This window comes from Schistocerca gregaria, chromosome 9 (assembly GCF_023897955.1).
Source record: "Schistocerca gregaria isolate iqSchGreg1 chromosome 9, iqSchGreg1.2, whole genome shotgun sequence".
In the NCBI taxonomy this organism is placed as follows: Eukaryota; Metazoa; Arthropoda; class Insecta; order Orthoptera; family Acrididae; genus Schistocerca; species Schistocerca gregaria.
This window is the reverse complement of record NC_064928.1, coordinates 84,280,036-84,305,019: the sequence shown is the minus strand read 5'-3', so window position 1 is coordinate 84,305,019 and position 24,984 is coordinate 84,280,036. Positions and strand designations below refer to the sequence as shown.

Here is a 24,984-nt window from a genome sequence, read left to right as displayed (position 1 = left end):
TGACTGCGTGTCAATAAATCGTTTTCTTCGAGGTACTTCATACTGTTCGAATACAGTATATTTCCAAAGCCCCTTCTGCAAATCGACGTTAGTGATATGGGCCTGTAATTCAACTGATTATTGCTACTTCCCTTTTTGGGTATTGGTGTGCCTTGACCAATCTTCCAGTCTTTAGGTACGGATCTTTCTGTGAGCGAGCGGTTGTATTCAGTCCCTAAATATGGAGCTATTGTATCAATACTGAGAGGAACCTGACTGGTACACAATGTAGGCCGGAGGCCTTGCTTTTAAGTGATTAAAGCTGCTGTGTGACAGCGAGAATATCTATTTCTACGTTTCTCATCTTGGCAGTTGTTCTTGACGGGAATTCAGGAATATTTACTTCGTCGTCTTTGTTGGAAGAGTTTTGTAAAATCGTGTGTAATAACTCTGCCTTAGTGGCACCGTCATCAGTGACTTAACCGTTGTATTGAAGGTATTGATTGTGTCTTGCCACTGGTGTGCTTTATGTATGACAACAATGTTTTTGGGTTAGTTCTCCCTCGGGCAAGGGTGTGTGGGCGCGTTGTCATTATCGTAAGTTTCAGTTAGATTAACTGGTGTGTAAGCCTAGGAATAGGTGTCAGCAGTTTCGTCCCATTGGAACGTATTACTACCACCATAACTATATTGCAATCTATAGTGCCTGCCCAAAATCTTAGTGGCGACCTCTGCGTGTCTCGATAAGGTTGGCAACACATACATTTCGCTGTAAAATCTAAGAGCCAGGATTCAATGCTAGTGGCTGCACTTACGTTCAGAGATGGGATTCAACATCATAACAGTTAAAAGAATTACACTAATTATAGTGATACACATTGTGCTCACCAGTATCACAGTAGGTGCTGGAAATGTTCTTTCTTGAAGGCGTAGTTAAACCCTTTCACATTTGTGAACACCTTTACAAATGTTTCAAGTGTAATCACATGCAGATAATAAATTCACTGCCTTCAGTTAATCTGTTGTCCTTGGGTTATTTTTATTCAGAAATGTTTTAGCTGCACGCCAGAGGAAATAGTCGAAGATCTGGTAAGCACGGGGGCACAGACAGTTCATAATTACTGTCTCCAAAAATTTCGTCTAAAAGTCATATGGATTGGTGTGCTGTATGAGCAGCAGCGTTATTGTATTGGTAAAATGATCACACTTTTATTCAGCAGGGCAATAAATGGCTAAATTATCTGGGAACAAAAGACATCGGAAGTAAGGCAGTATCGATAAAGATCGGCCCTTTAATTCGCACTGTAGTTACGGATCCGACATATAATTTTCTCTGCGTGCAGCTGAGTTTTTCTTCAGGCATGTGGGTTTTTATGATGATCAAATTTGTAAGTTTTGGGAATTAATGTAGCCAGACTGGTGAAACCAAGCCTCGTCAGTGAAAAAGTTTCGATCTAAAACACCAGCTTCATATCAGTTAAGGAATCGCTCAAACCATCCACAATATAGGTCACACATGGTCCGCAGAATATTTATTGCACAGCAGTAATTTTGTACAGATACAGCCCACATTCTTCGGTTACAGTCTTATATGCTGTCATAGAAAAGCCTTTAGCCTCTTAGGATGATCTCCTCTGTGATTTTTTTGTACTTAGCAGCATGATGTCCGAATTGTTGTTAAACCTCCGTTCTGTGAAAATCATGGGCGTACCAGGTACTGGTGCACAATGAACAGAGCATGTTGCCTGGATTTTGCGGATTAAATCTTGCAGAGTCACCACGTGGACACACCGAAGCAGGAAAACTTGATCTAAATTGCCACTGCATATGCTCAATAAAGCTTCCTCCTGCACGGAAAAAATCTTCCAATGAAAACGCGCGCTCAGCAATATTAAGCATTCTCACTGACTCAGCTCACACAAGAACTGCACAATAACGCTTCTAACATTACGGTATATTGATAATTTTTACTTATGGACCGTCTGACAGCAACTGAAAGAAACAATTTTAGTCCCATACGCGTTTCGCCTTTTTCTGCAAGGCATCATCAGTGGCCTGGAATATGTACATGTTGTTGTTGTTGTCTTCAGTCCTGAGACTGGTTTGATGCAGCTCTCCATGCTACTCTATCCTGTGCAAGCTTCTTCATCTCCCAGTACCTACTGCAACCTACATCCTTCTGAATCTGCTTAGTGTATTCATCTCTTGGTCTCCCTCTACGATTTTTAGCCTCCATGCTGCCCTCCAATGCTAAATTTGTGATCCCTTGATGCCTCAAAAACATGTCCTACCAACCGATCCCTTCTTCTGGTCAAGTTGTGCCACAAACTTCTCTTCACCCCAATCCTATTCAATACCTCCTCATTAGTTATGTGATCTACCCACCTAATCTTCAGCATTGTAGCACCACATTTCGAAAGCTTCTATTCTCTTCTTGTCCAAACTATTTATCGTCCATGTTTCACTTCCATACATGGCTACACTCCATACAAATACTTTCAGAAATGACTTCCTGACACTTAAATTTATACTCGATGTTAACAAATTTCTCTTCTTCAGAAACGCTTTCCTTGCCATTGCCAGTCTACATTTTATATCCTCTCTACTTCGACCATCATCAGTTATTTTACTTCCTAAATAGCAAAACTCCTTTACTACTTTAAGTGTCTCATTTCCTAATCTAATTCCCTCAGCATCACCCGATTTAATTTGACTGCATTCCATTATCCTCATTTTGCTTTTGTTGATGTTCATCTTATATCCTCCTTTAAAGACACTGTCCATTCCGTTCAACTGCTCTTCCAAGTCCTTTGCCGTCTCTGACAGAATTACAATGTCATCGGCGAGCCTCAAAGTTTTTACTTCTTCTCCATGAATTTTAATACCTACTCCGAATTTTTATTTTGTTTCCTTTACTTCTTGCTCAATATACAGATTGAATAACATCGGAGAGAGGCTACAACCCTGTCTCACTCCTTTCCCAACCACTGCTTCCCTTTCGTGCCCCTCGACTCTTAGGACTGCCATCTGGTTTCTGTACAAATTGTAAATAGCCTTTCGCTCCCTGTATTTTACCCCTGCCACCTTCAGAATTTGAATGAGAGTATTCCAGTCAACATTGTCAAAAGCTTTCTCTAAGTCTACAAATGCTAGAAACGTAGGTTTGCCTTTTCTTAATCTTTCTTCTAAGATAAGTCGTAAGGTCAGTATCGCCTCACGTGTTCCAACATTTCTACAGAATCCAAACTGATCCTCCCCGAGGTCCGCATCTACCAGTTTTTCCATTCGTCTGTAAAGAATTCGCGTTAATATTTTGCAGCTGTGACAAATTAAACTGATAATTCGGTAATTTTCACATCTGTCAGCACCTGTTCCATTTTTGGTTTTCATTATTATGAATGCCAATTTGAGGCTTTTCCCCACATTCCACAGCACTATGAACTGAACGCTTGTTTCAATGCAATGTTTTGATTTCTTTTGCCGGCTGTCAAATGTTTTTGCCAAAAATCGAATGTTATTTCCAAACTTTCGAGGTGTGTGTGTAGTTTTTTGTTTTATCATTTCCTCTATTAGGTGTAGTAGGGAGCCTGTGCTGATGTGTGTTTGTCCATTTACCACATGTTTTTCTGCTACGGAGTTTTCTTGCGTTTTTATAAGATGTTGGTGATGGTTGCCTATTCTCATTATTTTCATTTCTTGTTCCATGTTTGTAGAATGATGGTTATAGTGTTTTAAATACTCTGCAAATGTGGAATGGTTTGTTTCATACTTCAAACATCTGATATGTACTGTGTTTCAAAATTCCTGCATGTCATGATTATGTATACTGCATTCTGCATTCAAGTTCATATATTCCTGGTTGTTGGAATTTGTCCCTCTTGGTAGCTGGCTGGCTTAAGTGTGGTTGGAGGGTTTGTCCAGGCTTATATGCTATTTTGAAGCCCTGCCTCTTTAGGATGTTTGCAACTGTGTGTGTTAGTTTACGTGTGTAGGTCATGGTGTACCATGTGGCTCTTTTCTGTGTGGTGTTGTCCTTGTGTGTGTTTGTTGAGTGTGTTTGTAAGTTTTCAGCTTGTGAGTTCTCTTGTATTCTGGAAATGTTTTGTATTTGTTTTTATTTTATGATTGAGCCTGTGTACCACATGCTCCGCATACAAATAGCTTGGAACAACGGGTCTCTCTCTCTCTCTCTCTCTCTCTCTCTCTCTCTCTCTCTCTCTCACACACACCACAAAAAATACCACACCAAAATAAACATACATCATTCGATCTATTGGCAAAAACATTTGACAGACGGCAAAAGAAACCAAAACATTACATTGAAACAAGCGTTCAGTTCATAGTGCTGTGGAATGTGGGGAAAAAACCGCAAATTGGCATTCATAAGAACACCAAAAATGCGACAGGAGCGTAATATGTAATAAATTGTCCACTCAACCTGTAAGTACAGTTTAAAGCATTACTACTTAATAGGAAATACCAATCACCAGAACTGTTTATAACCAATAGGCACACCCTACGACTACAGGTCATTGGAACACGTGCAGGCGAGAATTGAGTTTGCTGCCAACCTCTCACACACCGCTACGCAGAGGACACTTCGCCGCTGCTGAGAGCCTTTGCAGACGCACTAATATCCTCTTGAACCTGTGTGCTATCGTCATGCCTTCGTACTCCAAGAGTTTTAGCCCACACCACAGTTTCTTCGTCAAAAAGTTAAGCATGACTGGATGGCTCAGAATGTCCTATCAACTTCCTTTAGTTAAGTAGTGCCGTAAATTCTTGTCCACGACTCAATTCAGTACCTTACATCTGTAACTTTCTACGTTTCAACTAATAAAATTTTCCTCCCAGTGCTAATCTTTACTTCGACTTAGAACAGAATTCACAACTCGCACATAAAATTAATCCAGACAAACAAGATTCGTAATAAAAGATTTACATAATAATAAACAGGTTGTGATGGAAAGTTACAGTATTCCATGTCATTAAACTTGATGGTTGGGTACTACACTACTGGCCATTAAAATTGCTACACCACGAAGATGACGTGCTTCAGACGCGAAATTTAACATACATGAAGATGATGTTGTGATACGCAAATGATTAGCTTTTCAGAGCATTCACACCAAGTTGGCGCCGGTGGCGACACTTACAACTTTCTCTTACACAAACAGCAGTTGACCGGCGTTGCCTGGTGAAACGTTGTTGTGATGCCTCGTGTAAGAAGGAGAAATACGTACCATCACGTTTCCTACTTTCATAAAGGTCAGATTGTAGCCTATCGCGATTGCGATTTATGATATCGCGACATTGCTGCTCGCGTTCGTCGAGATCCAGTGACTGTTAGCAGAATATCGAATCGGTGGGTTCAGGAGGGTAATACGGAATGCCGTGCTGGATCCCAACGGTCTCGTATCACTAGCACTCGAGGTGACAGGCATCTTATCCGCATGGCTGTAACGGATCGTGCAGCCACGTCTCGATCCCTGAGTCAGCAGATGGGGACGTTTGCAAGACGACAACCATCTGCACGAACAGTTCGACGCCTTTTCAGCAGCATGGACAATCAGCTCGGAGACCATGGCTGCGGTTACCCTTGACGCTGCATCACAGAGAGGAGCGCCTGCGGTGGTGTATTCAACGACGAACCTGGGTGCCCGAATGGCAGAACTTCATTTTTTTCGGATGAATGCAGGTTCTGTTTACAGCATCATGATGGTCGCATCCGTGTTGGGCGACATCGCGGTGAACGCACATTGGAAGCGTGTATTCGTCATCGCCATACTGGCGTATCACCCGGCGTGATGGTATGGGGTGCCACTGTTTACACGTCTCGGCCACCTCTTGTTTGCATTGATGGCATTTTCAACAGTGGACGCTACATTTCAGATGAATTGCGACCCGTAACTCTACTCTTAATTCGATCCTTGTGAAACCCTACATTTCAGCAGGGTAATGCACGACCGCATGTTGCAGGTCCCGTACGGGCCTTTCTGGATACAGACAATGATCGACTGCTGCCCTGGCCAGCACATTCTCCAGCTCTCTCACCAACTGAAAACGTCTAGTCAATGGTGGCCGGGCAACTAGCTCGTCACAATACGCCAGTCACTACTCTTGTTGAACTGTGGTATCGTGTTGAAGCTGCATGGGCAGCTGTACCTGTACACGCCATCCAAGCTCTGTTTGACTCAATGCCCAGGCGTATCAAGGGCGTTATTTTTCTGGATACTGATTTCTCAGGATCTGTGCACCCATATTGTATGAAAATGTAATCACATGACAGTTCTAGTATGTGTGTCCAGTGAATACCCGTTTATCATCTGCATTTCTTCGTGGTGTAGCAATTTTAATTGCCAGTAGTGTAAAAGATAAAGCTTTAATCTACAGATAGGAGAAAGGTTATGTGCAGTTTGACTTTCTCGTCTTCCAATTACGTCTTTTATTCTCAACTTATAAGAGATCAGGCTGGTACAGGCTTTCTTTCCCAGCCAAACATCTCAACAGGCTGGAAAAAGGGCAGAAGGAATCCTTTGATAGGGATTTTCCAGTTGGCTTAATTGTCAGATGACCAAAGAAAGCCTCAGACACTGGGAGACTGGAACTATGTGATAATGTTTCTGGTACACTGTTTTCGACATTGGCTTGAGAATGGTAATCATTGTAAGAATAAACAATGTTTTATAATTTTGTCAACAAGAATGCTTCTAATTGTTTCATTAAATAGAAGAAAGCGTTTGCACTGTATTTTCTTTAAAGTTATTAATGCAGTACACTAAGACCGTGCGTGCAGTGTTGCTGGTCATGGAGTGGATTTTCCACAGCCAGACGTTCCACTCTAGCGTTTTGGGCAGAAAATATTCTCACCTGACAAACGGGGTGTCACACATGCGACAATTTACCCAGGGATGGAACTCCATCTGTAGTATGCACTATGTCCACTTTTGTTCCAGATTGAGGTCCGTTGTAGTTTCAAACAGAGCATGAAAAGAATGGCCCATTGTCACGTGTTCTTACTCTAATTTGGAGAGTTTCGTTTTCATGGTCTTTCAAAAAGCAATATGGGAGAGGCCAAGAATATTAGTAGATTCTGCTTTTCTTGAGATTTTGGAATTTTCGAAGTAGATTTGTTAAATATTTGATAACGTCTGCCACTTCAAATTTCTCCCAAACTGTTAACATCTCTTCAATCAAACAAGCGCTTCGCCAAATAGTGTTGTTCTTCGATTACACCTGATGTCCAGTGGCAATCCCACCTGATTCGCATTTCACGCACTTACTACAGAAGGCCTGTAGTGTCTTATAAGTAATATTTTTTAAAGGATGGTTACGTTTAAGTATATTACAGATGACTTCGTCTCACAATCACTACAGCCATAAGACTGTATGCGATCATTGCAAACAATATATCTCCATTTTTAATCCTATGGATTTATGGTACTTAAATTCCATTCGTGCTTCACTAAATTTGTAATTAAGTTTCCGCACTTCAGAGACTGTATACCTTTCCATTCCATTAATTTCAACTTTTCCTTCACCAGGCGAGTTAGCCCTCACACAGCTCTATACTGCAATATGGTAACTCTTAAGTAGCTGCATCATCTACAAACGCCAGATTGCTACTAATACTGCTCATTCAATATATAATACACGACACAGGAATGATTCCATCACAAATCTGTGACACAATGAAAATTCATAGTAAAAAAAAAACGCTTTTCAACTACCATGTGAGAAACTAATACCGAACTTTTGCATGTAGCTGAAGAGGAAACTGTAGCATCAACAGGAGTATGGCAGCATGACTGAGGCGATTGGCAGTGATCCCACGATATATTTCAGGAATTGGAATATTTGTGTGTGCAACAAAACTGAAATAGTTGCCAGGTACAGCTCAATGTTGGGCTGAAATGTTTGGTAAATTATCTGGTATATGCATTACACTTAGTGTGTTACTGATATTTGCATTGTCAAACTGATGTCCCTAAAATATATTTTTATGATAATCGGCTCAGCTGATCGAATACTGAATTCAGCATTTGGCGCAACTGACATTTATTAATCACTGTAATTCAAATTTCTCTGTTTTGCTCAACAGTGCTATTTTACAGTAAAATTAAAAAAATAAAAGTTGAAGTTCCCTTGGAATCGTAACTGGTGAATAATTACTATTTTGTCAACAAATAAGCATTGTTTTTATGGTATGAGTACTTCGTCCAACATGTTTGATAGCGGAAATTAAAAAGGGAATAAATATCATTTCTACTTTTATCGTTAAGGTTGAAACCTGAACAAAAACGGCATTTCATTGTTCTAAATGAATTTTTAGTAGGCCTACCTATGTTCATCTGATAACCTTGATGCATGCCAATTATTTTGAAAGTTTTAAATGTTTGTTTCTGCCTTCATTATAAAATATACTTAAAATTTGTAGCATTTCTTTGCAAAGTTTACATTAAATTTGAATGTAAACTGTCATGGTTTGGTAATAGAAATCAACAAAGGCATTGCTGAAGTAAGAGACTGCAACAAGTTGTAACTTTGAAATGAAAAGTATGTTGTTCTTAGTACAATAAATAAGTTATTTTAAAAAAGTGGTTAATCATTTCTTGTCCCAGCAATTCTCCTACTCCACAAGCCTGACATTGTCAGGTCCAAAAATAATTGTTAAAATCTTTGTTTGAACTTGAACTGTCCTACCAAATTTGTAGTAATGTGGTTTTATGCAATGGGTGTTCTACTATTGCTTGTGAGTAAGAAGGGCCATTATTTGTGTACAATGCTGAGTTTTGGAATTGTTTCAGATACTATTACTGTGAAAGTGGTCAACAGGAAAAGCCTACTGGGATCTCTTACATAAAAAGGTGCAATTAAAATGAAAGCTGACAGTGTAGGATGTGTTAGCTGATTTAAGGCAGCACTTACTTGGGGAATTGGACATCCAGCTGATGTTGAATGCTACGTGACGTAGGTGATGGCTGAACTGTTTGACAGTTTGATTTGCAGGCTAACAATGAATTATTTCAAGACAGTTCCCACCAGTGCTCAAGCTTTTATGATTCAGTCGGTGCATATATGGAATCATCAGGGTTTAGGTAAAATGTTGGAGTAAATTACATGAACTGAATTATTAAAATAAGAATTGGTTAAGTTATAGTTGCAAGCTAGTATCCTGATGTGGAAACGTTGTAAGTTCGTAAAGGGTTTCACTTCCTCAGAAATCCAGTCATGAGCAGGGAGTTAGGTGCTCAAAAGAAAATTCAGGAATAGGGTGGATGTGTTTAGTAAATTGCCAAATGCATTAGGGTCAGCGGTGCAGAATACTGTTTGTGAATAGACATAAATCATCAATTAAGATACTTTATGGTAACCTGTGACGCAAAAGGTTTGCAAGTAGAAGGTTTTTGTTTATTAAGTAGTGTATCCTCTAGTTGAGGGCATGTTACGGCTCATCGTATGTGAAGGAGTTGATTACGGTGACTCCATGTTGCTACTTAGCAAATCGTTGTTAGGTCATTTGTTTAGTAGGGTACTTCATGAGTTAATTACGCAGCACTGTTACCAGGTGCAAAGGGAAAACAGCAGTTGGTGCATTACACTGAGTGTGTCCATGTAACAGTGTCAACCATTCGTGTAGAGTTATCAGAAGCAGGCATAATTCGAAATAGTTAGTAAGTCCAAAGACCGCAAGCGTCTATTCGTTGAAAGACAAAGTTTTGCAGGTTAACAAGATAGTTGCTCAAACCGAGAATGTTCAGTTTTGTGACAGGCACTGTGTAACTAGCTTGGGTAATGGTGAAACAATCATGGTGGAAGAATTTCTGCCACAGAAAATCGCTAGTCAAGAGACATATGTGGAAAGGCTATTTTATGGGGTCACAAAGAGGGTCATTTAGATGCGACTCCCCAGTGGCTCTGGAAGTTATAAAACAAACTGACACCTGCAGCAGAACTGAAAAATTAGGTTGAATGGCCTAATCAGGAGTTGAAGGAAGGTTCTGGCAGTGTCTGTGTGTGTCTGTGTGTGTCTGTGTGTCTGTGTGTCTGTGTGTGTCTGTGTGTCTGTGTGTGTCTGTCTGTGTCTGTCTGTGTCTGTCTGTGTCTGTCTGTGTGTGTCTGTGTGTGTCTGTGTGTGTCTGTGTGTGTCTGTGTGTGTCTGTGTGTGTCTGTGTGTGTCTGTGTGTGTCTGTGTGTGTCTGTGTGTGTCTGTGTGTGTCTGTGTGTGTCTGTGTGTGTCTGTGTGTGTCTGTGTGTGTCTGTGTGTGTCTGTGTGTGTCTGTGTGTGTCTGTGTGTGTCTGTGTGTGTCTGTGTGTGTCTGTGTGTGTCTGTGTGTGTCTGTGTGTGTCTGTGTGTGTCTGTGTGTGTCTGTGTGTGTCTGTGTGTGTCTGTGTGTGTCTGTGTGTGTCTGTGTGTGTCTGTGTGTGTCTGTGTGTGTCTGTGTGTGTCTGTGTGTGTCTGTGTGTGTCTGTGTGTGTCTGTGTGTGTCTGTGTGTGTCTGTGTGTGTCTGTGTGTGTCTGTGTGTGTCTGTGTGTGTCTGTGTGTGTCTGTGTGTGTCTGTGTGTGTGTCTGTGTGTGTGTCTGTGTGTGTGTCTGTGTGTGTGTCTGTGTGTGTGTCTGTGTGTGTGTGTCTGTGTGTGTGTGTCTGTGTGTGTGTCTGTGTGTGTGTGTGTGTGTGTGTCTGTGTGTGTGTGTGTCTGTGTGTGTGTGTGTCTGTGTGTGTGTGTGTCTGTGTGTGTGTGTGTCTGTGTGTGTGTGTGTCTGTGTGTGTGTGTCTGTGTGTGTGTGTCTGTGTGTGTGTGTGTCTGTGTGTGTGTGTCTGTGTGTGTGTGTCTGTGTGTGTGTGTCTGTGTGTGTGTGTGTGTGTGTGTGTGTCATCTTTCTGTGCGACTCTTAACCATGAACCAATGTGTGTTCTAGTGGACTCTGGTACTAATATATCCTTGCTTGATCTAAAATGAGCAGCAAGTTCGTGAAATTTTGCGAAATTACATTGGCTGAAAGGGTCACACTTTGTGCTGTTCAATAGACAAAGATTAGCGGTTATGGAAAAGGATAAATTAGCTTAGGTGTTCAGGGGTTGGGGTGGCCTGTTGCATTTGTTGTTCTGAATGCTTTGTCGATGTCATTCTTACTGGGTTATTGTTTAACTCGGTGTCCTGTAGATAATAGCAAATGTTTTATCTTCAGTTGGTGCCTGTTAAGTTTTCATTGTGTATGCATGGCGGGCTTGGATGGGTTTGTCAAACCTAACGACAACGGTTTCCAAGTAGAGTAAGCAGGGAGTCTGATACAAGTACTCGAAGTTCTTTCCGATATTTTGACAACTAAATTTGGAGTGCCGAAATTAAATATATCTTGTTGACCAGGTTCCAGTTATGCAGTTACCATAGAGGCTTCAACCACAAAAGATGATAGAAAAATTCGTGATACTCAGTTACGGGACTGAGTAATTAGGCTGTCTGTGTTGCCTTGCACCTCGCCAGAGTTTCTAGTAAACAAAATCAAACGGAATGTGGAAGGATTCAGACCAGTAGATTACTGCCTGTTTAATCAGAACGTTGTTAGTCTGTACCTCCCTGACCTGCGTAATTGCCTTACATGTTCCGCAGATGCTCAGAATGTCATGGCCTTAGATGTCAACCAGGCTTACCACCAAGTTGTTAGCTGAAGAGTCGAAAGAGCTTAAAACTTTTTCAACATATTGGAACTAGCATGAATATAAGCGAGTGCCATTTGATTTGGCAACAGGAGCTGCATTTTCGTTTAGATTATTAGATTCTGCGCTAGGGTGTCCGAAGCACAAATTTGTCTCACAATAACCTGGATGGTGTGGTAGTATGCAGTAAATCTTTTGAAGAACATTTAAGCCATGTACAGCAAGTTTTGAATACACTCCTGGAAATGGAAAAAAGAACACATTGACACCGGTGTGTCAGACACACCATACTTGCTCCGGACACTGCGAGAGGGCTGTACAAGCAATGATCACACGCACGGCACAGCGGACACACCAGGAACCGCGGTGTTGGCCGTCGAATGGCGCTAGCTGCGCAGCATTTGTGCACCGCCGCCGTCAGTGTCAGCCAGTTTGCCGCGGCATACAGAGCTCCATCGCAGTCTTTAACACTGGTAGCATGCCGCGACAGCGTGGACGTCAACCGTATGTGCAGTTGACGGACTTTGAGCGAGGGCGTATAGTGGGCATGCGGGAGGCCAGGTGGACGTACCGCCGAATTGCTCAACACGTGGGGCGTGAGGTCTCCACAGTACATCGATGTTGTCGCCAGTGGTCGGCGGAAGGTGCACGTGCCCGTCGACCTGGGACCGGACCGCAGCGACGCACGGATGCACGCCAAGTATCAATGCCGTATGCAGTGCCGTAGGGGACCGCACCGCCACTTCCCCGCAAATTAGCGACACTGTTGCTCCTGGGGTATCGGCGAGGACCATTCGCAACCGTCTCCATGAAGCTGGGCTACGGTCCCGCACACCGTTAGGCCGTCTTCCGCTCACGCCCCAACATCGTACAGGCCGCCTCAGTGGTGTCGCGACAAGCGTGAATGGAGGGACGAATGGAGACGTGTCGTCTTCAGCGATGAGAGTCGCTTCTGCCTTGGTGCCAATGATGGTCGTATGCGTGTTTGGCGCCGTGCAGGTGAGCGCCACAATCAGGACTGCATACGACCGAGGCACACAGGGCCAACACCCGGCATCATGGTGTGGGGAGCGATCTCCTACACTGGCCGTACACCTCTGGTGATCGTCGAGGGGACACTGAATAGTGCACGGTACATCCAAACCGTCATCGAACCCATCGTTCTACCATTCCTAGACCGGCAAGGGAACTTGCTGTTCCAACAGGACAATGCACGTCCGCATGTATCCCGTGACACCCAACGTGCTTTAGAAGGTGTAAGTCAACTACCCTGGCCAGCAAGATCTCCGGATCTGTCCCCCATTGAGCATGTTTGGGACTGGATAAAGCGTCGTCTCACGCGGTCTGCACTTCCAGCACGAACGCTGGTCCAACTGAGGCGCCAGGTGGAAATGGCATGGCAAGCCGTTCCACAGGACTACATCCAGCATCTCTACGATCGTCTCCATGGGAGAATAGCAGCCTGCATTGCTGTGAAAGGTGGATATACACTGTACTAGTGCCGACATTGTGCATGCTCTGTTGCCTGTGTCTATGTGCCTGTGGTTCTGTCAGTGTGATCATGTGATGTATCTGACCCCAGGAATGAGTCAATAAAGTTTCCCCTTCCTGGGACAATGAATTCACGGTGTTCTTATTTCAATTTCCAGGAGTGTAGATTTCCAGAAGCCGGATAACTGCAGAAAGGTTCCAAAGTGGGCTTAGCCAGGTGGGAGGTTTCATTTATTGGGCTGTTAATTTCCTCAGGGGAACAAAGATGGATCAGGAAAGAGAGTAGTAGTCGTCAATTTCGCCTCTTCGTGATAAAAAGGAGTAGGGTATTCTGTCAGGATGGACAGATCTTTTAGGAAATATACTAAACGTCGAACAACTGGCTATTCCATTGAACCAACTGAGGCGAAAAGCTGAAAGTTTCTGGTGCACCGAAAGCCAACAAGCAGCTTTTGAAAGTTTAAAGCAGTCCATCATAAGTGTCCTTGAGTTTGAACATGAGTTTGTGATAAAGAAGCTTCTGAGTCTGGAATAGCCAGTCTTATTACGGCAAAACGAAAGGGAGACAAGAGCTGTTGCATATGCTCGTAGATAAGAGATGGATTGACCACAAATATACTTTTTATGAGAAGGCCTTGTAAGTGAGATTTAGTGTAGTAAAATTTCGTTTGTATTTGGAACACAAGTAATTCTTACTTGAAACTGGCAGTCAAGCTTGTAACCTCCCAACAGTAAAAAATATATGTACATTGCGTTTACATTTAGTGTAACCTCCCAACAGAAAAGTTCCGAAACATCCCAACAGTAAAAAAACATATGTAATTCACATACAGTGTATTCTCCCACAGATAAATTCCGTAACCTTTGAACAATAAAATGACTAATCTCCCAATAAAATTGTGGCTCACTTATAACCTTTCAATAATTGACTGTGAATTTAAACTAGCAAATTTTGGACGTCAGCCGCTGCATCATGGCCCTGATGGATCATTCTGAATAAATTGAAAATTCTTACCTCAATAAGGTCGCCGGATAACGCGTATATATCCGCTCCTATAAGAAATTTTTCTGGCACAGCTCAGTGCAATGCTGGCAGATAGATTTGTCAAGTATAAAAAGAAACAACTGATTTTTCCTTACAATAATCGTGATGACCATGGAATGGAGAAATTAATAAATTCTTTAAATTGAGATAGATTATTCTCAAAAAGTTAAATTTTAGAGAAAGATTATTATTAAGAGATTTGTAAAACATTTTACATGGCATTTGACATAATAATACATCTGTTTTTACCTTACACTACAACGCTCAGGCACCGCCATCGCACCAAACGACTGGCCCAGCCAACTCGATACACCGGACTGCTAGCTACTACTTACTGCTACACCGTTCCTACTGCATACAACGCTGGTCTCTGGTCTGAGATTCTCTTATAGCATACATATCGCAGGCAGCGCATGAGCAAGTCATCGAAATTACATCTGTTCGAGTGCGCTAGCAACAAATTCTTTAATCATGGACCTCTTACAAGCTCTTACATGGATTTTAGCAGGCGTAGAAAAATGGGTAGGCTTGCTTGCTGGGCCGTTACAATACACGACGAAAAGTCATGGATACCACCTAATATCCTGTCGGTTGTCCTTTCGCCGTGCGTAGTCGAACAACTCGACGTGGCATGGTCTCGTAGTGGCTGTTGCCAAGAGGTAGAATGTGCCGTATTAAAACTTGGCGAGAACTTGCCAAATGATTTATTGTGTCCAACAACAGTGCCCTCGTACACCCCGGTTTGCACCACAGGGCCCCACAATGCTGAGGAAGCACTCCAGCTACCCGTGCGATGCGATGCTCTGTCGAGCTGTCCGATGGCGTCAGGCTGCGGCGGCAGCCGACTCAGGTATGCCCGTCCTCATTGCCTCCACGCCGCACCGAGGAGCCGCAGAGTGGCTCACTGACAACTGGAAGATGGTCCGTGCTGTGTTCACTCGCCAGTGTGGCTTAATGCTGTTGGCACACGGACCACGCTGCCGAACGTTAACGTTGAGCGTGCCAAGTTCATCGTGCTGCTGAACGCTCAGGAACGATGTGACTCGTGCAGACGGTACGTGGGCCCCAACGTGGTGTACGCGACGCACATGCTGTCACCAGTGTCGTATGGAATATATCACACGTGTTTTCCTGTGGAGGAATCGGTTGACCTATGACCTTGCGATCAAATGTTTTCGGCTCCCATTGGAGAGGCACGTCCTTTCGTCTACTAATCGCACGGTTTTGCGGTGCGGTCGCAAAACGCAGACACTAAACGTATTACAGTGAACAAATACGTCAATGAACGAACGGATAGATCATAACTTTGCGAAAATGAAGAAAGAGAACTTTTTACTTGAGAGAAGACTTGAACCAAAGACCTCACTCCGCAGCTGCTCACGCTAACCACGGGACCACGGCGCTCCTGAGTAATGTTGTCCTTGATGTTGCCTATCTTGCAAACGGACTACTCAGTTTGTATATTTTGCTTATTTTTTACGTAGTTCCACACAACTTCTTCCTGTTTTCTCGATTGATCTGTGTTCAGTTTTTCAAGGACTATGCACTGTGCCAACTTATAACTAAATCTGAGGGGGGTGCGATGGGGAGGTTCTCTTGTCAGTCTAGTTGCAGCGTCTAAGCTAGTATCAATGCGTGTAAACTTTTGTTTTGTGTGGTCACTTATCGAACGTATTTTGTTCGTAATGGCGATTAATGGGCCTTCCAATGTGAAAAGGAGCAGGAAAAGAGTTATGGTTACTAATTTCTACACATCCTGGTGTCCCCTGGGCGTCTATGATACACGAAGACGGCTAATTCTCTCACATCAGGAGCATACATGCTGTTAAATTGACGACCTCTATCAGAGTGATTCTTTAAAATGCCAAAAATTTGCATGTTGTTGTTGTCTTCAGTCCTGAGACTGGTTTGATGCAGCTCTCCATGCTACTCTATCCTGTGCAAGCTGCTTCATCTCCTAGTACCTACTGCAACCTACATCCTTCTGAATCTGCTTAGTGTACTCATCTCTCGGTCTCCCTCTACGATTTTTACCCTCCACGCTGCCCTCCAATGCTAAATTTGTGATCCCTTGATGCCTCAAAACATGTCCTACCAACCGATCCCTTCTTCTAGTCAAGTTGTGCCACAAACTTCTCTTCTCCCCAATCCTATTCAATACCTCCTCATTAGTTACGTGATCTATCCACCTTATCTTCAGTATTCTTCTGTAGCACCACATTTCGAAAGCTTCTATTCTCTTCTTGTCCAAACTAGTTATCGTCCATGTTTCACTTCCATACATGGCTACACTCCAAACAAATACTTTCAGAAACGACTTCCTGATACATAAATCTATATTCGATGTTAACAAATTTCTCTTCTTCAGAAACGCTTTCCTTGCCATTACCAGTCTACATTTTATATCGTCTCTACTTCGACCATGATCAGTTATTTTACTTCCTAAATAGCAAAACTCCTTTACTACTTTAAGTGTCTCATTTCCTAATCTAATTCCCTCAGCATCACCCGATTTAATTTGACTACATTCCATTATCCTCGTTTTGCTTTTGTTAATGTTCATCTTATATCCTTCTTTCAAGACACTGTCCATTCCGTTCAACTGCTCTTCCAGGTCCTTTGCTGTCTCTGACAGAATTACAATGTCATCGGCGAACCTCAAAGTTTTTTACTTCTTCTCCATGAATTTTAATACCTACTCCGAATTTTTCTTTTGTTTCCTTTACTGCTTGCTCAATATACAGATTGAATAACATCGGGGAGAGGCTACAACCCTGTCTCACTCCTTTCCCAACCACTGCTTCCCTTTCATGCCCCTCGACTCTTATTACTACCATCTGGTTTCTGTACAAATTATAAATAGCCTTTCGCTCCCTGTATTTTACCCCTGCCACCTTTAGAATTTGAAAAAGAGTATTCCAGTCAACATTGTCAAAAGCTTTCTCTAAGTCTACAAATGCTAGAAATGTAGATTTGCCTTTTCTTAATCTTTCTTCTAAGATAAGTCGTAAGGTCAGTATTGCCTCACGTGTTCCAACATTTCGACGGAATCCAAACTGATCCTCCCCGAGGTCTGCATCTACCAGTTTTTCCATTCGTCTGTAAAGAATTCGCGTTAGTATTTTGCAGCCATGGCTTATTAAACTGATAGTTCGGTAATTTTCACATCTGTCAGCACCTGCTTTCTTTGGGATTGGAATTATTATATTCTTCTTGAAGTCTGAGGGTATTTCGCCTGTCTCATACATCTTGCTCACCAGCTGGTAGAGTTTTGTCATGACTGGCTCTCCCAAGGCCGTCAGTAGTTCTAATGGAATGTTGTCTACTCCGGGGGCGCATTTGAAGTAAATATAATTTCAAATGAATCCAGTTTCCTTTTTCGTTTTTTTTCCTTCTCAAGAATACGCGTTTTGGAATCCAAATCGTATTTTTTGTTACATTATCAACAAATCACCAACATCTGAATGGCGCCTGTGACCCCTACAGGTGTCAGACAGCAAACAGACTTTAAAACGTGACCACAATACTGTCGAAGTTTATTTGAAGTAATGCATCTAAGGTGTCATCATTAAGTCAGTATAGAACATGATCCTACAGATCTTACAGCGTCTTGACGTCAGCCTGTAGCTGAGTTGTGCTTACGAGCGTCGGCTCCGAGCGGTACCTCCGCTGTTACTGGCCCGCAATCGCAATTGCCGGGCCGCACTGGAGAGTTGCACGCCTGCGCCGATACCGCAGCGAAAGTGTTAATCACCGTTTACTCAACGGGCGCGCGTAAAATTCCCACGTTAGCTCTATTAAAACGCACATTTCCTCCATCGTCCACGGAAAGGAAAGTACCATGTCCAATCAATAAGGACACAGGCTTATAAAAGTTCCGTTACAAACAGTGCGGTACAACATTGGAATACTTCTCCGCATAAGATAAACATTACTTCATCATTCCCACATTTTAGTAAAACCCCGAGGTCAGTCTTACTTGGTCACTGTTCCTACCCAGTAGCAGAATCTTTGCAACATGTGAATTACGAAGCGTAAAAGAAGCAGCAGCAAAATATCTTTATACAAGTAGCGTAAGCTGTCCTTTAGATTAAACCAATCGAACAAAGTCACCCCCCCCCCCACAAAAAAAGGTGAAGTTGTATTTACATAAAATCAAAAATTAAAGTCTATACTTATATTAAACTAGTAATAAAGTATCAAAACCTAATAAAAACGCGAATGTTGGGGGAAAAAAATATTGTGTCAGGACGCGAACCACCACCCCAACAAAAGGCTCATTATTCTACAGTGACGCTATTCATTACGCTAAACCAACGCCACATTTTCTGTATATAATCATAGTATCTTACCTCTTGCTAAAAACTTTAATCGTAGATATTTTACTAACCGAAATTTAATTAAAAAATGGCTCTGAGCACTATGGGACTTAACATCTATGGTCATCAGTCCCCTAGAACTTGGAACTACTTAAACCTATCTAACCTAAGGACATCACACAACACCCAGCCATCACGAGGCAGAGAAAATCCCTGACCGCGCCGGGAATTGAACCCGGGAACCCGGGCGTGGGAAGCGAGAACGCTACCGCACGACCACGAGATGCGGGCTATTATAACACATTGTACCAAGAACAATGCGTTTTGGGTGGTTCTTCAGTGTGTCGCTGCCTTCAAATAGCCCACTCTCATTTTACGCAAGTTACAATAATTCTTTTGCCACGAATACGATGTTTCTCATTATTTTATTGGAACGAATCACACAACTAACAACGGGTTTTCCAGTGATTCTCAATCTGCTGGTGCTCTGAACGGCATATATACGTATAGGCTTGAAATGAATGCCAATATGGCGCCTCACAACTCTGTTCTGAAGTGGAGACAGCGTGCTTATGACGTAGGTGGCGTTGTGCCATCCCATTGGTCAACGCTCAGACGCACGCTCAGAATATCTGACAAGCTAGGCATTGCTCTGCACCTTCGGAATGACTCCCGAGCGTGCTATTCCACGCTGTGACGTCAGAAACTCGGCACGCTCAACGTTCGGATGCACGGTCCGTGTGCCGACGGCTTTAGGATGCGGCGACAAGTTAAGTGCACTTGATCCGGCGTCCGAATCTGCGGCCCTCGCCTCGGCATGCCCCCGGCATGTGTTGGAAGCCAGGACGACTGCCCGAGCTAGCGAGCTGTGGAGTGGCCCGCCGCTGTCTGGCTGGCTACAGACACCGTGTCAGACTCGGGTCGAACCAATGACCCACCGTGGACTGGAACGCTGATGCACCGTCTGCTGCTGTGTGTAGCCGTGTGACATGCCCCGCCATCCAGGAGAGCTGCCACACTTGAATGAATCTCGATAGAAAACAACACCTATTTATACCCAGCTGTGCGCCTCTGTTTTGCCAAGTGCACCGCATAACACTTGGGTTGACCAGCGGCCCCTTCTGCCTGTGACTTGCGCCATGAAAACTGCTGTGTGTGCCCTTGTAAGACGTGTATATTTCTATTGTGAAACCACAATTTATGAAAGATGTTTATATTTTATTAATAGGATTGAGTAGGAATATTGTCATGTTGGAAATAATTGTGATAGCAGGGAATGCCTGCACCAAAGTATTGTTGGCAAGAGAGACCGCAAATTGATATAACTTTTAAAAAGGGCGGGAGAGACCGCGTATGGATACATTTTAAGAAAAGAGCGGGAAAGACCGCTCATTGATACATTTTGTAATGGTAGCAGGGATTGTCTGCACCAGAAAGCATTGTTGGCAGGAGAAACCGCACTTTAGCGTTCGTAGGAAGTCAGTAGTAAGCGAGATGTGAAGCGAGTCGGTAACAAGTCTGAAGCGAGAGGTTGAAAGGAGCGGTGTGCCTGCCAGCCACCAGCTATTATTTACAAGAGATTATAAACGGATGTACAGAGACATCAGCTATTATCATAAGAGGAACTAATATTATTGGATTATTTTCTTTACAAAACTCAAGACTACTGAAGGTATGTTTGCGCAATGCTAGTTGTAAGATTATTGTAAAAAGTTTGAACGTTTGTAAAATCGTATCATTACCAGCAGTAAATATTTGAAGAAACGTTTTCAGGATATAATTAATTTTTGCCAGAAATGTTGCATTACTGATTATAATCCATACCAAAAAGCATCAACGTAAAACTTTGCAAAAATTTTATTGTTGTCAAGAAAAAGTTTAACTATGAGTTACGTAACTTCAGTCAAATTAATTGAAGAAAACGTCAGCTTTGCTATTAAAGAATAACGACAGCTTTGGTAATAAATACAGCCACTTATTATGACAGCCCACCAGCAGGTAACAGAGTATAGTAAACCGGAGTAAGTATATTCATGTCGCAGTCAGATGGCGATCCAGTAACAGTAAAAAAAAGGTAAGGAACAGTTTTGGGTTATTGCAGATAACGGCTGAGGCCCACGAGGACGACACATTCTATGTCTCGTCCAAATAATCAGAAATTCACTTTTAATAAGCAGCAGTTAAATTTGTATTGGAAGATTAAGTGAATAAATTTCAAAGGGAAGATTTCATTTGTTATTATTAAGCAAGAGATATAAATCATAAGGACAGGTTTCATAGGTTATTGTAGATGGGAAGGTTGCGTAACAAAAAAAAAAAAGATATAGATGAGATGGGAAGGTCTCACCCTCTCCGGCAGTTCTCTGCCCCTGTGGCCTCTATTTGCCTTCACAGCTGCTGTAAGCGTAACTCAGTGCAATCCAGCCCGCACCTGGCTGTGACTTGTGCTCAGAATATCACACAAAACTAACTTCCCTATCCTAAACGGCGGTTCCGCTATGGACTCAACAGGTCGGTGGAAGTCCCCTGCAGAAATATTGATCCATGCTGCATCGCCGGCCAGTGTGGCCGTGCGGTTCTAGGCGCTACAGTCTGGAATCGCGAGACCGCTACGGTCGCAGGTTCGAATCCTGACTCGGTCATGGATGTGTGTCATGTCCTTAGGTTAGTTAGGTATAAGTAGTTTTAAGTTCTAGGGGACTGATGACCTCAGAAGTTAAGTCCCATAGTGCTCAGAGCCATTTCAAACATGCTCCATCTATACTCGTCCATAATTGGGAAAGTGTTACTGGTCCAGGATATTGTGCACTAATTGACTTCTCGATTATGAGTTGTAAATGTTGAATGTGTGAGAAACTAACTTGCTCGGATTGTCCAGAATGTTCTTGAAACCAGTCACGAACAATTATGGGCCCTTGACATGGCGCATTTTCATCCACGAAAATTCTATCTTAATTAGAGAACATGCCGTCCACGAATGGCTGCAGATGGTCTCGAACTAGCCAAACGATCAGAGGACTCAGTCAATTCCATGTTAACACAGCCCACCACCATTTGCTCCAATCCATCGCTTCATGGGGTCTGCGCCACAGTCGAATCCTACCATCAGCTCTTAATCATTCAACAACGCAACGCTTTTGCAGTTGCCTAGTGTCCAACTGATATGACCACGAGCCCAGGAGAAGAGCTGTAGGCGATGTCGGGCTGTTGGCACACTCAGTCGCTTCGGTCATCTGCTAATATTGCTCATTAATCCCAGATTTCGCTGCGCTTTCCTAACAACTACCTTAGTTTTACGTCCCAGATGCGTTTCTTAAGAAGAGAAATTTCTTAACATCGAGTATTGATTTAAGTGTCAGGAAGTCGTTTCTGAAAGCGTTTGTATGGAGTGTAGCCATGTATGGAAGTGAAACGTGGACGATAAATAGCTTAGACAAGAAGGGAATAGAAGCTTTCGAAATGTGGTGCTACAGAAGAATGCTGAAGATTAGATGGGTTGATCACATAACTAATGAGGAGGTATTGAGTAGAATTGGGGAGAAGAGGAGCTTGTGGCACAACTTGACTAGGTTGGTTGGGTTGTTTGGGGGAAGAGACCAAACAGCGAGGTCATCGGTCTCATCGGATTAGGGAAGGACGGGGAAGGAAGTCGGCCGTGCCATTTGAAAGGAACCGTTCCAGCATTTGCCTCGAGCGATTTAGGGTAATCACGGAAAACCTAAATGAGGATGGCTGGACGCGGGATTGAACCGCCGTCCTCCCGCTAATGCACTGGCCGTTTAGACCTTGTGTATGCAGTTCTGCCGCCATCTCTATATACACTCCTGGAAATGGAAAAAAGAACACATTGACACCGGTGTGTCAGATCCACCATACTTGCTCCGGACACTGCGAGAGGGCTGTACAAGCAATGATCACACGCACGGCACAGCGGACACACCAGGAACCACGGTGTTGGCCGTCGAATGGCGCTAGCTGCGCAGCATTTGTGCACCGCCACCGTCAGTGTCAGCCAGTTTGCCGTGGCATACGGAGCTCCATCGCAGTCTTTAACACTGGTAGCATGCCGCGACAGCGTGGACGTGAACCGTAGGTGCAGTTGACGGACTTTGAGCGAGGGCGTATAGTGGGCTTGCGGGAGGCCGGGTGGACGTACCGCCGAATTGCTCAACACGTGGGGCGTGAGGTCTCCACAGTACATCGATGTTGTCGCCAGTGGTCGGCGGAAGGTGCACGTGCCCGTCGACCTGGGACCGGACCGCAGCGACGCACAGATGCACGCCAAGACCGTAGGATCCTACGCAGGGCCGTAGGGGACCGCACCGCCACTTCCCAGCAAATTAGGGACACTGTTGCTCCTGGGGTATCGGCGAGGACCATTCGCAACCGTCTCCATGAAGCTGGGCTACGGTCCCGCACACCGTTAGGCCGTCTTCCGCTCACGCCCCAACATCGTGCAGCCCGCCTCCAGTGGTGTCGCGACAGGCGTGAATGGAGGGACGAATGGAGACGTGTCGTCTTCAGCGATGAGAGTCGCTTCTGCCTTGGTGCCAATGATGGTCGTATGCGTGTTTGGCGCCGTGCAGGTGAGCGCCACAATCAGGACTGCATACGACCGAGGCACACAGGGCCAACACCCGGCACCATGGTGTGGGGAGCGATCTCCTACACTGGCCGTACACCTCTGGTGATCGTCGAGGGGACACTGAATAGTGCACGGTACATCCAAAGCTTCATCTAACCCATCGTTCTACCATTCCAAGGGAACTTGCTGTTCCAGCAGGACAATGCACGTCCGCAAGTATCCCTTGCCACCCAACGGGCTCTAGAAGGTGTAAGTCAACTACCCTGGTCAGTAAGATCTCCGGATCTGTCCCCCATTGAGCATGTTTGGGACTGGATGAAGCGTCGTCTCACGCGGTCTGCACGTCCAGCACTAACGCTGGTCCAACTGAGGCGCCAGGTGGAAATGGCATGGCAAGCCGTTCCATAGGACTACATCCAGCATTTCTACGATCGTCTCCAAGGGAGAATAGCAGCCTGCATTGCTGCGAAAGGTGGATATACCCTGTACTAGTGCCGACAATGTGCATGCTCTGTTGCCTGTGTCTATGTGCCTGTGGTTCTGTCAGTATGATCATTTGATGTATCTGACCCCAGGAATGTGCCAATAAAGTTTCACCTTCCTAGGACAATGAATTGACGGTGTTCTTATTTCAATTTCCAGGAGTGTATGTGCATATCACTATCGCATGATTTTTGCCATCTCAGTCTACTTTAACATGTAGCTTTAATGTGGAGTGTAGCAGGGAGATAGACAACTAAGTTGCCGACCCTTAACAGGATGTATCAGCAGGATGCTCAATCATCAGATGACAAAGCAGCAAAGGGCGACAGCGGTACTTAGCGATATTCCTATCTTTGTTGGAAACCTCGGGGACCGGCAAGAGGAAGAACCAAAGCTGGCAAAACATCCGGGAGGGTATCGAAGATCCATGATGTTCTACACAGAAAGGAATTTGCGTTTTAAGGCAGCCTATGACCACAAAACAAGATCCGTCTGCCTAAGGAAGTGATGTCTCCGGTTATCGAATATTTTCATGAGCCGGTTCGTGAAGAACATTTGCAGCTTTATAAATACAGTACGATAATTAACCTTTCATTGCGCATTTACTCTCATTGTCTGCCACCCTGTGCGCGTTATTTTCACCTGATGCGTATACATACGACTGTAGCAGTCTACCGTTATTACTGAGATAAAAATGAGATGCAAAATCCAGTATTGTCGGTGTAAATCTTTGTTCAGAAAGTCTTATTTTGTTCTAAAAAGCTACTTTATTAGGAGGAAAAAATACAAAACATATTACATTAGTAATACTTCAAAGTGAGATATCTCTCGAAACAAAAATTCAAACATAAAGGCACATGACATTTTACACAAATGTGTCTTGTGTCACTTGGTTTATCATGTTTTGCACATACAATACACCTTCTCTGGGCGGCCTTCTTCTTTCAAGTTCCTGGGCTTAGCGAGATAAAGTGGCGTTCGGTTAGGCGTAAGGGATTGTCACCATCAACCGATCTCCTTCCACGACGTCCCTCTGCGGTTGGTTGTGAATCTCTAGGATCACCTTGATAAGTTTCTGTTGAAAATCAGATACTTAAATATTTCGTACCGTTTGAGTTTTATATAATGCATGCGCATTGAGCAGAGACAGATCCACCAAATGAAAAAGTACTTTTTCATACCATTTTACAGTTTTTCGTGCACATTCTACTGAACTTAGCATCATGCCGCTCCTGTCGACGGCCCCCGTATTTTCAGTGTAGCTTACGATGGAGGCTGGTTTTCTTTTTGGTTCATTCGTGGTTCTGTCAATTTTGTCAGTCGCTGTAATTTCGCTTGTATCAAGAGTTGAAAGCATCCTCACTTCCGGCTTGTCCTGCCACTTCAGAGCAATAAGTTGCTCTGTTGACATAAACTCTATC

The 24,984-nt window shown here is 43.6% G+C and overlaps 1 protein-coding gene across 3 annotated transcripts in view; it reads left to right on the top strand.

The window, feature by feature from the left end:
• Window positions 1-8,576, top strand: part of LOC126291738 (speckle-type POZ protein-like) — a 45,372-nt gene extending 36,796 nt beyond the window's left edge. For all 3 annotated transcript variants that reach the window (XM_049985412.1, XM_049985410.1, XM_049985411.1), the window contains exon 4: window positions 7,745-8,576. The gene's annotated coding sequence lies outside the window, so the exon portion shown is untranslated. The remainder of the gene's footprint in view (window positions 1-7,744) is intronic.
• Window positions 8,577-24,984: the final 16,408 nt, after the last annotated feature.